The 15,243-nt window shown below is 29.7% G+C and overlaps 1 protein-coding gene and 1 non-coding gene across 4 annotated transcripts in view; both read right to left on the bottom strand.

The window, feature by feature from the left end:
• LOC142326979 (uncharacterized) overlaps window positions 1-15,243 on the bottom strand; it is a 226,633-nt gene that overhangs the window by 12,824 nt on the left and 198,566 nt on the right. The window lies entirely within an intron of this gene.
• On the bottom strand, window positions 6,084-6,156 carry TRNAA-AGC (transfer RNA alanine (anticodon AGC)). The gene has a single exon. It is a non-coding gene; the product is annotated as a tRNA-Ala (tRNA).

Genomic DNA, 15,243 nt, shown 5'->3' on the forward strand with positions numbered 1-15,243 from the left:
TGTCTTATGTTAAATATATAAAAAATCTTTTATAATACCAAAAAAAATAAAATAAATAAATAAAACGATTCAGACTTCAAAATTAAGGTGATTGAGAGCGCGAAGAAATTCTTTCCTGGTGATAGTGCATTACTTCATTTCCATTTTATTGACAAATAGGAGAAGAAATGTATAAGTTGATTGAATTAAGCCATAAGGATTTAAAAATTAAACTGCAAATATTTAAACAACTGAAAGAATAATGTACAACATAAACTCAAAATTAATGACTGAAAAAAAATTCTGTTAATAAAAAAAATATGAAATAACATTAGATTAATTCTACTACAATTTATTTTACCGGCATAGATATATTTATTTCTATTTTTTTATTCCTAATGTGTAGGTTGCAGTCTGTTCCATTGTGAACAATAAGCAATCCCATGGCTTAATTGTATGTATGACATGTAAATGAGGTATAGTCTTGAACAGATTCTGGCCGACCAATTAATTAAACCCCTCCAACCAATAAAGTACACGGTATCCACTTTCTAATATTCAAATTTAAAATTAACTTACTTTTACTAGGATATGAATCTTAGAATCTTCGACTTCGAATATCATTTTAAACAGCTGATTCGCAACAACGATTTTACAACTAGACAACCCGGTTGGGTAAAATATATAATACGAGTTTTTAAATATATCCAGGAACAGCAAAACGTTGTAGCTGATTTTTTTAAAAAGGGAAAAGAATAGATGTACTGAAATTCAAACCTCTTGAAAACTGGGTGCATTTTTTTGTTTTTTCTACACATTACTTCATTAACTTCATTACTTTCATTTAAGCATTCATATGTATAAAAAATTTTTTATGACTAAGAGAAATATATCGTGTGAAAAAACTTGACCGGACTTCAAACACAGAAGCTTACGGATGGAAGTCAGAGTTGCAACCTTCACTACGAAAGCAGATGGAGTAATAACACCTTTGCTATTCAGTAACTCCTATAATACACAAAAACCCTTTCAGAACCGTCGACCAACAATAAATGAGGATAATCTACGAAAGTTATTAGATATTGCACAATTTTCTACCAGAGCCTGTTAGTAGTATACATGTTAAGTACCATAACTAAAAAGTAGGTAGTAACACACACACACACACACACACACACACACACACACACACACACACACACACAATATGTAAAATAAAAATATTTATGGTTTTACTTACGTTTTCCATAACCCAGACTGTGCTTTGCGTCTCCAAAATATGGTCTAAAGTTTCTGTTGTATTACTAGACGTCGTCAAGAACTTTAAATGTTCATAAGCAAACCACTTAAGCAGAAAATCATTTGTGTGTTCCGATGGTTCAACTCTGCTGCGATTGCATTGTAGATGTCGATAACAATAGGATGTGTAGAATAAAGATTCTCCAAGGCTTGGAGAGCACTACACGATTCGCTACAAATAAGGATACGACGGTGCTTAGGATTAACGAAAGCCTTATTTATAGCGTACAGTTAAGCAGTAAAGACACTCATAATACCAAGTAAATCAAATATATAGATTCGGCCATTAACAATAAACGCGCAGTCGACGGTATCGTTCTGTTTCGATCCATCTGTGTATACCACTGCGTCCGGGTTTGCCTTGAAAAGAATGTGGTGAAACATTTGCTGAATGAAAATAGGTGGTATTGATTCTTTATTGTATTTCACGAGGTCAAACATGAAATGTACATAGGTGATTGTCCACAGAGGATATGAACACGGATAAACAGGAAAAATAGAAGGTGCGGCCACATTCATAAGGTGCAGTAAACTTCGGGTACGAATACCTACAGGTGCAGTAGAAGAGTTCATGGAGAAAAGCCTACTGGTAATGAAAATGATTCCCGCAACCACAATAGGATACGTTATTAGTTATTAAGATACGTTATTAATAAATACGTTATTAGTTTATTATATAAGTTATTATAATAATAATCAGTCAGAACGTGCTTCAACTGTTTGTAAAATTAGTTTGTTGGTACTAGCTATTTCCAGATCGTGATTGCATTCCAGTCATTCATTGCATATGCTCTTCCTCATTTGCTACTGTTTGACGAGCTAACAGAATACACTTTTAAAATCAATTTTTACTTTATGAAAGAATTAAGAATAAACAAGTTATTTATTATTCATCTACAAAAGGCTGACGCCCAACAACAATTACTGATGAATGATCTTCATACCTTGTGAAAATGCTATACTGACCTGTACTCAAACTAGTGACCGCCCCAGATGAAAGCTAGAGATACTAACTCACAACTTTTTAGGTGGTTGACAACTTTTTAATAGTTCTTTTTTTTTTAATAATGTCCTCTGGTAAAGGCTGTATTTTTGGATAGTACTCTCATTTCATTTTTTAAAAATCTTTTTATGCTTGCTTAAGGGTTATTAATTGTGGAATAAATAATTTTATAGAAGTTTAAAAGATGACAGTAATTTCGTTTTTTTTTCTGATTATTCCGAAAATAACGGGTATCTGGTAGTTGTGTAACAATCATGTGGCTATGGCATATTTTTTTAGTCTTAGCTTTAAAAAACGGCTGTTTTTTTTTTGAGTTTATCAAACTGTGTCCAGTACAGTATGATTTTTTATTTTTAGTGTAAACTATTTTAATTATTAATTTCTTAATTGATTTACGCGAATCTTTTATTTCAACTCCTTTTTGTAGACATCGTTTAGGTTCTGACTCTCAAACTTCTGTCGGCCTATTCAACAGTTCATTTGGACTGACTTAGTTTAATGAACAATTAATGTTTTACATCTGAGTGAGAATTACTTTCTTACAAAATTTATATTTTTTCCGATTTAATTACTTTGGAAATGTTTTATTGTATTTATTACCCTAACCTTTCCTGGCATCTTACTTTTCTCATATAAATAATTTTACGCAAAAAATTGACTAAATACTGGACGATTTTAATAAAATTCCTAAAGTGTGTAAAAGGTTTTCGCTTATTGTATAAAAATATACAAAACATTGGCAGTTTCATTCAACTTAAATTGAACCTAAAAACTTATGCGCTAAGATACTTTAAAAACCCCTAAGATATGCTACATACTATCTCTACAGAGGTTTTATATCGTTAATCTTCGAATTTGTATCTGTTTTCGAGTTGGATACGAGACACAATATTACCAAAAAAATCTTTATAAGCGATTTACAACCTCCACAAAACCTGCTCTATATGCTGAAATTGTAAAAAAAAATGCATTATTGATTTCCTGAACAAAGTAAGTTTGACAATTTTATAATTACATTAAAAAATTGTAATTTTTTAATTTTAACATAGTACCTATTTACGATAGTCTCTATAAATGCTAGTTAATGTTAAATAGATTAAAAAATTGTGAAAGCCTGGTGTACTTGAGTTAACCTCAACAGTAAATTTATTTCCTGTTGAGTTTCACTCTGTAAATGGTAGTCAGACAGTTTTATCACAAGATATGATTTTGTTTTACTTAAGATTTTTTTCCCCAATTTTTTCTGGGGTATAGAAAGAGGTGATTTTGAAGGTATCGGCCGGATAAAATATGATTTACAAAATTTTTATATATGTACGCCAAGCCTTGCCAGGATTCGAATCCGAAATCACTAAATGAAAAATGTAATCAATAAAAATAAATAAAATACGTAGAAACCTAATAAGAGATACACAAATTCTTTTTTAAGTTAGGAAATAAAATAAATATGAACGAAGCTTTATTTATTACTTCTCATTTTTACTTCTCATTTTTTAAGAACCTTTGCAACGGGATAGAATGGTGTATATAATCGGCCGAGCAAAACGATTTGTTTTAAGCCGATCTTTTGCTATTTTTATGTTTCTGTTTGTGATTCATTTACCGCAAAATACAAGTTTACAGATTTTAATGAAATTTTGATTAAGGTTTCTTCCAACTTAATACTGTTACGTACGAGGTACAATTAAAAATCTTTCGTAAAATGGTTTTAAACGCTGACTAGTTTCTCTACCCTTATAATTTGAAATATAACAGTTTAATGAGTGACTTATAAACTTTTGAAGCCGATATGCATTCTAGAGAATTAAATTTTCAGAATTAGCATCTCTAATAGTTCCCCAACTAGTGAAATATTGACACTGAGAACGGTAGAAGAACACACCCTTATTTGACATCAGTCACTAATTCACCGCCTTCGGATGCTCTTTGTGTATACTACTTTGTAAATAATAACTTCTTTGTGTATTTATAGTATATATTCGTTTAAAAAAAATAATAAACAAATGTGAAAAATGCAAACAAACAAAAAAGAGGCTATGTGCCTCACTGACCGTCAGCAATGATCGGATATCCAGTCCTAGAAACTGAGCTGATTTGGCTAATACATGCTCGCTAAACGTTCCTCAATTAGTTACGATCGACTGTTGTATTTTCTACTTTATTTTAATTTCAGTGTTTTAATTCAGTTTTTTTTCTGAACTATAATTTGTTAAATTCAGTACAAAATAAGCGAAGAAAAAGGATTAAAACTTTTCTCTGTTTCATGAAAGATCTTAGCAGAAAAATGTGTTCTTGCGTTTTATGCCTCCCGTAGAACAATTTTTATAATATTTAAACGCTATTAAAAACCTAAATCACTTAAAAAGACTACTGATTGAACTCCTTGTCGGGTAACATAATTCAAAAGACCAAATAATTAATATTTAGTTTTAATACCGGATAAGTAAATTAAATGAAATGCAGTCGAAGTGAAAATGCCATGCCTGACCGGGTTCGAATCCCGGTCAGGCATGGCATTTTCACACACGCTACAAATCATTCATCTGAAGTAATGCTTAACTGTAGACTCGGAGGTTAGAAAAAAAAAAAAAAAAAAAATTCAAGTGAAGATTTAAATATTATTTTCATTTTTCTGATAAATATAGTTATGTTTGTGTAGAAATCTGCTAAATATCACTTCAGGAAATAAAGATTCAGGGATTCAATTTAAATATTACTACGCTGAGAACCTCTTATGTGAAATAAAAAAAAATTGTCTTTTGGAACATCCGGTATCACACGAGTTTTAACGAGAAAGAGCTGGAGAAAAGAGAACGGTAGAATTATACAAAAAGAACTCAGGGTTGTCGAATAAAACAAGTTATTAAACAAAATGAAAGTCAAAGGCGTACGAAATAATTTTGGGGTTAAAAAAATTAGCAAAGAATCAATGGAGAATAACCAAACCATAAACTAAACTAATCAAATGACTGATAAAAGAATAGAAATATAAAAGAGCTGTAGAATATTTTCTATATTGTGAGCGAAACGTGCCGATCTGAACTATTTTCAAATAAATAATGCTGCGTCAGTCGTCAATCGGAAGTCGAACAACGGAAACACGAAAAAGTTAAACGGCTATTTTACTAAAATAGATACCAGAATAACATAATATTATAAGTGTCAGTGTAGGTTTAACTCGTAGCTTGCGTTGAATATTATCTCGTTGTCTGGAACTTCTCACAATTATGCTTTCCTGGTATTGTGACAATGCGTAACAACATGAAATTGCTCCCTTTATCGTCGTCAAAACTAGCAAGAATTTTTATTTTAATATGTTTTTACATCTTTTCCACTACTTAAAAAAAAAAGAAGTTTTGACTTACCATGGAAGTATTTTGTACTACTTAATAACTGAAGTTCAGAAAATTTTTTATTAAAAAAATATTATATTTCTGTAATTAAATCAACTGAAAAACGTAATAAAGAAAAAGGAACATAATGTTTTTTGTTATTCTTTTTTCGATTATTATGTTACTGAGAGAGAGAGAGAGAGAGTGAGGGTGAGTGAGAGAGAGACATATATTTCTTATGCAAGTCTAAGGAAGATTCATGCAGTGAATGTAATAAACACAATACAATTTTTTTTTAATAACTAGTAACCATTTTAAATACTTTCTATTTAACATTTTTTATATTTTATTTAGAAAAGCTTTTTAAAGTTTGTTAAAAATTTTATCAGTAAAAAAGAATTTTCTTTTTTTTTAATTCGCACAACATGATAATTGACTAGTGACCGCAAAGATTAAATATTTAAAAAAACTGGAGGCGCCGGGTATCGATCCCGGTACCTCTCGCATGCTAAGCGAGCGCTCTACCATCTGAGCTACGCCCCCCACGGCACAAAGTGGTTCTTTTTTGTTCTACATAAATCATTATGTTTGCAGTTACGAGTTTTTAGTTTAATATTTGTAATATGTTAACTGAAGGTAGGTAGGTAAATAAAATAAATGTTTCATTAAATGAACTCTGAAAGCCAAGCCTGATTAAAATACGTACAAACAAAACATTTCCATATAGTTTAAAAGGAAGTATGCTTTAGTTCCATTATTTTAATAAAAGATCCTGTGAATTTAATTAAATTATTAGGGTTTTAATTACAAAACTATGACCTCCTTAGATAAATGAATAATAACCAAGATTCGGAAAAAAAAAGGATTATATTAATTAGGTTATTTATATAAATATGAAACTTGGGAATTAATAAAATCCAGTCAAATGTCTTCTACTTAAAAGTAAATTATGGTACAAAGTTTATATAATACTAGAGGAAAATTTAATTTATTTACTTATTTATAAACAGTATTTTTATTACGTTGGGAGTATTAAATTTATAGTTATTTATGTTTTTTTATTACTGTGGAAATTGACACAAAAAATAGGGGTATGAAAAATAAAATTAATGAGTACTTTTTTACATGAAAACATATTATTTAAATCAAATATTTATTGTTAATATAAAGCAATTAAGATTTATTATAAATCGTTTTTTATAAAAATATATTAATAGAAAATAACTATTTATTTAAACAATTAACTCATATATACAAGTATATCGTTATAAAATAATTAGTGTAGAACGTGTTTTAAAACAATCATTTAATTCAAGCTTATTTATCCACTTGACCGATTAAAACGTATTTAGAATTGTTTATAGTCTACGAATAAAACTAAACTGAATTTATATTTTTAATACGACTGTATAAATAATACTAGTAATGTAAAATAATTTTAACTGCACAGATAAACTAATTATTACAACTGAAAATTCTTGTTTAATAGTTAATCATAAATAAAATGTACGAGATTATAATCTGGAGTTACATTATAACTTATTCCATAACCTCATATAATTTATTTTATATATAACCTTTAAATTCTTTTATGTAAAAAAAAAGGTTAATTTGGTACTGGACGAATCCGTGAACTTTTGCCTACCAGCTCTTCGATTCTTTCACTCTGAATGTTTTAATTACGTAGTTGATCCTTTCTTGTTATCTGCTCTACGTTCTCATCCTTCATTGGTATAATACGACGGCTACATTCAGTAGCCTAAGTATTTTTTTTACCACCTTATATTAGCAATTAAATCTACCTTTTTCAAACAAAAAATTTCATAATTTAACCCTTCAAGTTCATAGTCGAACATCATGAAGGGCTTAAATATAATAAATCTAGGAACTGTCTGTTATTTAACATTACATTTCCTATAAATAATTTAACTGGGACCGGAATTTATAGTATGTTGTATAGATTAACCTAAATGTAAGGTAAATAAATACACAAGTATTAGTTTTTCAAGCTGAAATTTTCGTTAATCTGAAATACTTATACGTCTGGCTGCAAATGAAGTAGGCTGACAAATGCATGTCACTCTCTCGGACAGTCAGGTGGCACTTAAAGGACTCAATTCAACTATTTAACTAGTTTTTAATAAAAATCTTATGGCAGCGGTACTAAAAAAAGTGAGTAATGAAGTGGTTTCTCGATGGATTCTTCACTTGATAAAATATACTATTATATATTTAACGGTTTAACGCACCAAATCCACGAAAGGAATAGAAAGATACATCTTTAAACAGTAACGTATTACATTTTTATTATTATTTAAAATGATTATGTAATTTTCAAATGTGATTGGTGTCTCGTATCAGATTGCCTACAAAAATTTGGTTACGTTTGTCGTAACCGCAAACATTTTTTTATTCATATTTTGCTGCACTGACTGTAGAGAAACTGCATCATATAGATTGGAACAATTGAAAAAGATACAGAAGAATAACATTAATGAAACATTGGATATAGTATATATATTTACAACTTATTAATATCTTATCATGAAATAAGAAAAAACCCTGAAAACTTACTTCATAGAAATGAAAAGTTGTATGTTTCTTTATGTCTGATTCTATTGTGCGCTTGTACAAACATTTAAATAAAATCGCTCGAGTAAATAGCTTATAGATCGATAAAATAATAGTTGAACTACTGGATTGGTTTACGGTTGTACGAGGCCTTAAAAAAGAATATAGATGGTGGTGAGGGTTTTAAAAGTCAATTTTTATATGCCTGTTGAAGACATTTTTCAACTACTTTATCATCCCTTCTTTAGAGATGTCAGCTTGTTTTTACCCACTTAGAACAATCATTTCACAATTATAGAAAGTTCGAACACTTAAAAAAAAAATGAAATAATAAATACAATAAACGAATACAATAAACGAATACAATTAAAATATTTGTATTCTGTTAATACAAATAACCAACAATATTTAAATAATTTCAATTCAATAATATATTACGAAATATTTTTTATTTTTTTGTATTATTTTTTTTCAGTCTTTAAAAAAACCATTTAATTATATGTTAAAAGTTCTTTAAAAAATGTATATTGGATATAAATACATCAAACTAACTTGTATTAACTAATAAACTAGTACAGAATTATAGGCTGTTTATTATAACAATTAGATTTTGTTATACAAATAAGATATTTCTTATATTATTGTAAAGTTCGGAATATAAACAAGGTATTTCTCAATAAATAAAAGATATCTATCAAGTATTATAAAAATAATTTTTCAACACTCTGTTAAAGCTCTAGGTCGCGTCATTTCAATTAAATAAGTGAAATTAAATATCTTAAAAAAATGTTTTTAAATTTATTTGATTCAAACTTTTTTTTTTCAATATAATAGTTTCAACGAAAAATAAATTATCCTGTCTAATGGAAGAATGATTAAATAATTTTAAGAAAGTATTAAGAATGAATTTAATTATACATTAGAATTTAAACGATAGATATCTTAGCAATAACTCTTTTTTCTTCGCTTAAGTGTTTTCCAATACGACAACCCCTCATGACAAACAATAAATTTTCTTAGTTTTTCTCGGAAAGTGTCGATTTACATAAAAACAAGTAATAATCTTGAAGACAAAGATAATCCTGTCTCGCTTGTGGTACAACTCTTCAAACTTTTTAAAATCTTGTTATACAGAGTGTTTCCAAAATGGTGGGCTGGCTATCCTTTTTCGGATTCTTCTTGTAAAACTGAACAAAAATATCCTTAGGAAAAATGGCAATTTTTCCTTCGTTCTCCCCCTATTCACCATTTTTATATAAAAATGTATATCTCAAGATCAGATAGACGAATCGCGTTAATATTTGGTAAGCGTCTTGGTAATGACGTTTTAAATTAGTAAAAAATCAGGACTTAAGTACCTTTGCAAATTACAAAATGGCGGCCATGTTTATTTTTCAATCCGTTATATCTCTTGAGATAAAACTTGAACTTGAAATATAAATTTTTATATTAAAATAACAAAATGGCGGACAGGGGGAGAATGAAGGAGAAATTGCCATTTTTCCTAAGGATATTTTTTGTTTAGTTTTACAAGTAGAATCCGAAGAAGTATAGCCAGCCCAACATTTTAGAAACACTCTGTATATATACAAAATATCCTCGGACTAGGTTTTGGATACTGTTTCAGGCTGCGATATGTAAAACGTAGTTTAAGCGTATAACATCTGATTTATTAATTTGGCGATTTTGTTTTTTTAAAGCGAAGTAATTTTTCAAGACGGCATTTGCATATTATCTTTTTCTAATGTACGTTTAAAATCGTTACAATCGATCTGAAGATAATTATAGTGCAGTTTTGATTTCATATTTTAAAATAGCGATTTTTTTCTAATTCTTTCAGAATTTATAGAAATTCTGACAGGTTAGATGGAACTATGAAAACGACAAAAAGCAGATTACTTATTATATTGAATTATCCAAATTTATTTCACTAAAATCAGTGAGTAATTAGAAAAAAAATTTAATAATTTAATTAATTTAGTTCTGATAAGAATCATGAATACACAAACAATTTATACCATTACTACTAATTTAGCAATAATTAATTTTTTTTTTAAATTACGTTTCAAACCCATCTTATCTATCACCTTTTATTATTCCAAAATTTTTTTACACAGGCTATCCTGTCGAACTTTCCAGTTTTTATTTTTAAAAACATTCACTATTAACTAAAATAGCTAATTCTTTCAAATAATCGATAACTCGAAAATCTCTGATCCAAAATCGTTCAAATTAGACGAGGAGAATAAAAAATGATTAGTTTTCAAGACATGAGGTTGTACCTTTAAAACTTTTTTGCTACTTTCACAAGAGCGTAAAATCGAGGTAGGTTAAAGAGTGCTCAAAAAAAGAGGTTCTGTAGTTTTCTGTTTACTTTTTGAAAAAAAATTTCAGTAATGAGATAATTGAACGGAAAAGTGATTAAGAAATAAATTAAGACTGAATACGATTCAAACCCATCAGCAAAGATACAGTAAGCAAGCTCAGGAAAAGAATTAATATTTGATTTGTTTTGAAAAGAATCTATGTATTTTAAAACAAAAGTTATCAGAATTATTAATCATTTGTTAAAATTTTTCTATGATGCTTTGGCGAAGCCAATTATCAACGGTAAGACAGCGCAAATGTTGGCTTTGTGAGAATAATGTAATTAACAAAGGAATACTGTATTTAACAATTAGTAATACTTCAGAAGATACAATAATAAACACTTTTTTTATTATTAATTGGAAAATTTATTTTATGATTTAGAATTTTTTCTGCAACGTACGTGTAAAATAGTAAACTCTCTCTGTAACCAGATTTATACCTGTCCAAATTTAATGAACGAAATGAATAAATAAATAAATGATATATGAGAAAAAATAAAGACTTTCTTAACTCTGATTTGGTGTAGGAAATCAGATTTCACAAAAAATCACTAAATTTACCCCTTAATCTTGATCCAAAAAATACAATCTACTGGCTTAATTTTACAGAAGGCGCAGAAATCAGGGCGAAATCTTTCGCCAGCATACTCACAGACGAAGCGTTCCCGAACCTATGTTTATGTGAACCTTTTTCTTTATTTTCATCACCAGAACATGTCCTGAAAATTTGTTACATTTTTCGTAAATCATTCTGTATACACAGAGTGATAAATTATGGAAAACGCTTTATACTGCACATCTGTGAGGTATCCGGAGGCACAAAGAAATGGAGTTCTATGTAGTTCGTTATTGTTTTTTTGTTTTTTTTGTCTTCAGTCATTTGAGTGGTTTGATGCAGCTCTCCAAGATTCCCTATCTAGTGCTAGTCGTTTCATTTCAGTATACCCTCTACATCCTACATCCCTAACAATTAACATAATCCAAACGTGGCCTGCCTACACAATTTTTTCCTTCTACCTGTCCTTCCAATATTAAAGCGACTATTCCAGGATGCCTTAGTATGTGGCCTATAAGTCTGTCTCTTCTTTTAACTATATTTTTCCAAATGCTTCTTTCTTCATCTATTTGCCGCAATACCTCTTCATTTGTCACTTTATCCACTCATCTGATTTTTACATTCTCCTATAGCACCACATTTCAAAAGCTTCTAATCTTTTCTTGTCAGATACTCCGATTGTCCAAGTTTCACTTCCATATAAAGCGACACTCCAAACATATAATTTCAAAAATCTTTTCCTGACATTTAAATTAATTTTTGATGTAAACAAATTATATTTCTTACTGAAGGCTCGTTTCGCTTGTGCTATTCGGCATTTTATATCGCTCCTGCTTCGTCCATCTTAAGTAATTCTACTTCCCAAATAACAAAATTCTTCTACCTCCATAATCTTTTCTCCTCCTATTTTCACATTCAGTGGTCCATCTTTGTTATTTCTACTACATTTCATTACTTTTTTTTTGTTCTTGTCAAATGCAATTTTTTCATGAATGTCAAATGCAATTTTGTTCACGCAGCGCGTTTTACATCATTTTATTGTTAACATGATTTTTCCGTCATTACAATTTTGAATGCTTATAACTCAATAACGAATGAATTAAAAAAATAGATTTCACCATTGTTTTTCTTGTAAAATTCTAAATCGAAACCATGTATTGTCCACCTTCCTATTTAAAAAATTAAGTTTGATTCGATATAGCGAATCCAAGATAGCGGAATAAAATTAAAAACCCACCATAATGCAGATTTTTTAAACTATATAAAACTCCATTTTTTCTGTCACCAAATACCTCTCAGATATGCGGTATAAAGCTGTTTCCATACTTAAATATAATCCGTTATGTGTGTGTGTGTGTGTGTGTGTGTGTGTGTGTGTGTGTGTGTGTGTGTGTATACACGAGATCTGTAAATCAAGGAATGAGATTAGTTTTTTTTGGCAGCCAAAGTGGCAACACTGTAAAGTTAGTAGTAAACATATGGTTGTATGAACAGCTGATTTATATTAGGAATTAATATGTTTAGTCTACTGACGTGAGACGTAAACAAACTTTTTGTGAAACGAGTTTTTGTTGTGCATTACAAAAATGAGTGATACTAATTATGAGCAACGTTGAGCAATCAAGTTTTGTGTTAAACTCGGTGAGAATGCTACTGAAACGTTTTCAAAGTTGAAGAGGGCGTATGGAGATGACGCTCTGTCACGAGCCCAAGTTTTAGGTGGTTTAAAGCATTTTCAGTTGCGGATGATCTACGCTCCGGAAAACCGTTAACGTCAAAAAGTGACGACAATGTTGAGCGAATCAGAGACTTGATACGGTACGACCGGCGATTAACAGTCAGAATAATTGCAGAACAATTGAATTTGAACCATACCACAGTCCATCAAATTTTGACAAACGAATTGGATACGAAAATATTTGGTGCAAAACTGGTCCCAAAAATCTCACTGTTGAACAGAAAAACAACAGGGTGGAAGTGTACTATCTAGGGCGAATAGAAACTGATCCTGATTTTCTAAAAAATGTTATTACTGGTGATGAATCTTGGATATTTGAGCACGACCCAGAAACAAAACGCCAGAGCAAGAAGTGGCACACTTCAAACTCACCGCGTCTCAAAAAAGCAAAAATTAGCAAATCAAACCATGCTGATTTGTTTCTTCGGTAGTAATGGCATTGTCCATAAGGAGTTTTTTCCTACAGGACAAACTGTAAATCAATATACTTACCGAGAAATTCTTGAAAGACTCTGGAAAACAGTTGTCCGCGTGAGATCAGCCTTCATAGACAACTGGATGCTATATCATGACAATACACCTTGTTACACTGCATTCTCAATTAATGAGTTTTTGGCAAAGAAAAACATTCCTATAGTTTCTTAACCACCTTATTCACCTGACTTGAGTCCCTGTGACTTTTTTCTGTTCCCGAATTTAAAAAACACCTCAAAGGACACTATTTTGAAATAATAGAAAACAAAAAAAAAATGTTATCGACCATCTGAAGGATATTCTGGTTTCTGAGTTCCAACACTGCAAGGAAGAGTGGAAAACCCGTTTGAAACGTTGTGTGGCTTCCCAAGGGAACTATTTCGAAGCTGATATAGTTCATGTTTAATTGAATTGTAAATAAAAGGTTTTTCTGGACCAGTCTCATTACTTTATTTACAGATCTCGTGTATATATATATATATATATATATATATATATATATATATATATATATATATATAAACTTTGTAGAAAGAGAATAAGTAGACCTTTTTTGAAATCATTTCTATTGATCAGGTAGAAAGCATGGGATGCATCGTCATGGAATGATCCAGAGTTAAATTTATTTTATACACTACCCAGAAGGTAGCAACGAAGACAGCGGAGAAGATAGGAAAAGGGTGTAAATTGTTACTATCAGTTTCTTTCCAACACTAAGGAACACAATGGATTTCTCTCCTTTTATCGAAAACGTTTTTCTACGCATCACTATCTTTCAACAAACTCTACCCTATCTCACTTCAAGCCTAAACATCCTGCAAAGTGTTCAAACAGTTTGAAATTAAAGGGACTAAATGGCGCAGGAATCAGAATGGGTTGTTAAATGTCCACTTTGACTTGATGTAACTACAAACCTTCACATATAATTAATATATTCACTGTGAATTTACAAGTACATTTAATGCACTTGCCATCTACTCACTTAATTACCCTTACACTACTTAACTATCTTTCAATACACTCTACTTATCTACGCAAATGAAATTAAATGTAATAATTTGGCGGATTTTTTAACAAATCAAATCTATATTCGTTTAGGCTGTCAATATTACTCACAGTAAAAGAAGACCAGTACTATTTTTTTAAAAACCATTATTAATTTTAGGAAGATTATGGTTAAAATATTAAGAAAAATAAGTTTGAAATATAGAGAAAACGATATAATTACTCTTTATATAAGATTATTTTATCGTGGCAGATTTTATAAAAAGTCAAAATTACAATGAAAAAGGCAGGTTCTAATTACTTCAGAAAGGAATGAAACAAGTAGTATATCTCTATTGCTTTTTAACTTGGTTGTAGAAGAGCTTTGCAATGTCATTTGCTGATGACATCGTTTTTTTGGCACAGTATAACAAGAATAAGAAAACAATGGACTCTATAGATTCAGTGATCAGAGAAATTCAGTTTAAAAATAAATAAAAATAAAAAATTAAAAGAAATTTTACAGAAAGTACAATGATAAAAAAATTAATTTTAACCTAAGAAAAGATAAATTAATTAATAATAAATTTCAGTTTTGTTATTTATGAAGTATGATTACATAAAACATAAACAATTTAAGAAAGACATAAAAAACAGACCAGAACAAGCAACGGCTGCTTCGATGCATAAAATAAGATTTGATATTAAAAATAGAACTAAATTTAAAAAAAAAAGGATTTTTGTAGTGTGTAACAGAATCTACAGCAAAACAATAACAAAAAGAAAACCGGAGAAGGAAGAATATAGGCTTTTAAAATCTGGTGTAATAAAAGGATGTTATTTCAGCTGGGCTGATCGAAAGGAAGAGATCTTAAGAAGAATAAATAAAGAGATAATTTTATGTAAAATCTTGTTTAAATAGGAGAATTAGATTCGTG

This window comes from Lycorma delicatula, chromosome 6 (genome assembly GCF_047948215.1).
Source record: "Lycorma delicatula isolate Av1 chromosome 6, ASM4794821v1, whole genome shotgun sequence".
Classification (NCBI taxonomy): Eukaryota; Metazoa; Arthropoda; class Insecta; order Hemiptera; family Fulgoridae; genus Lycorma; species Lycorma delicatula.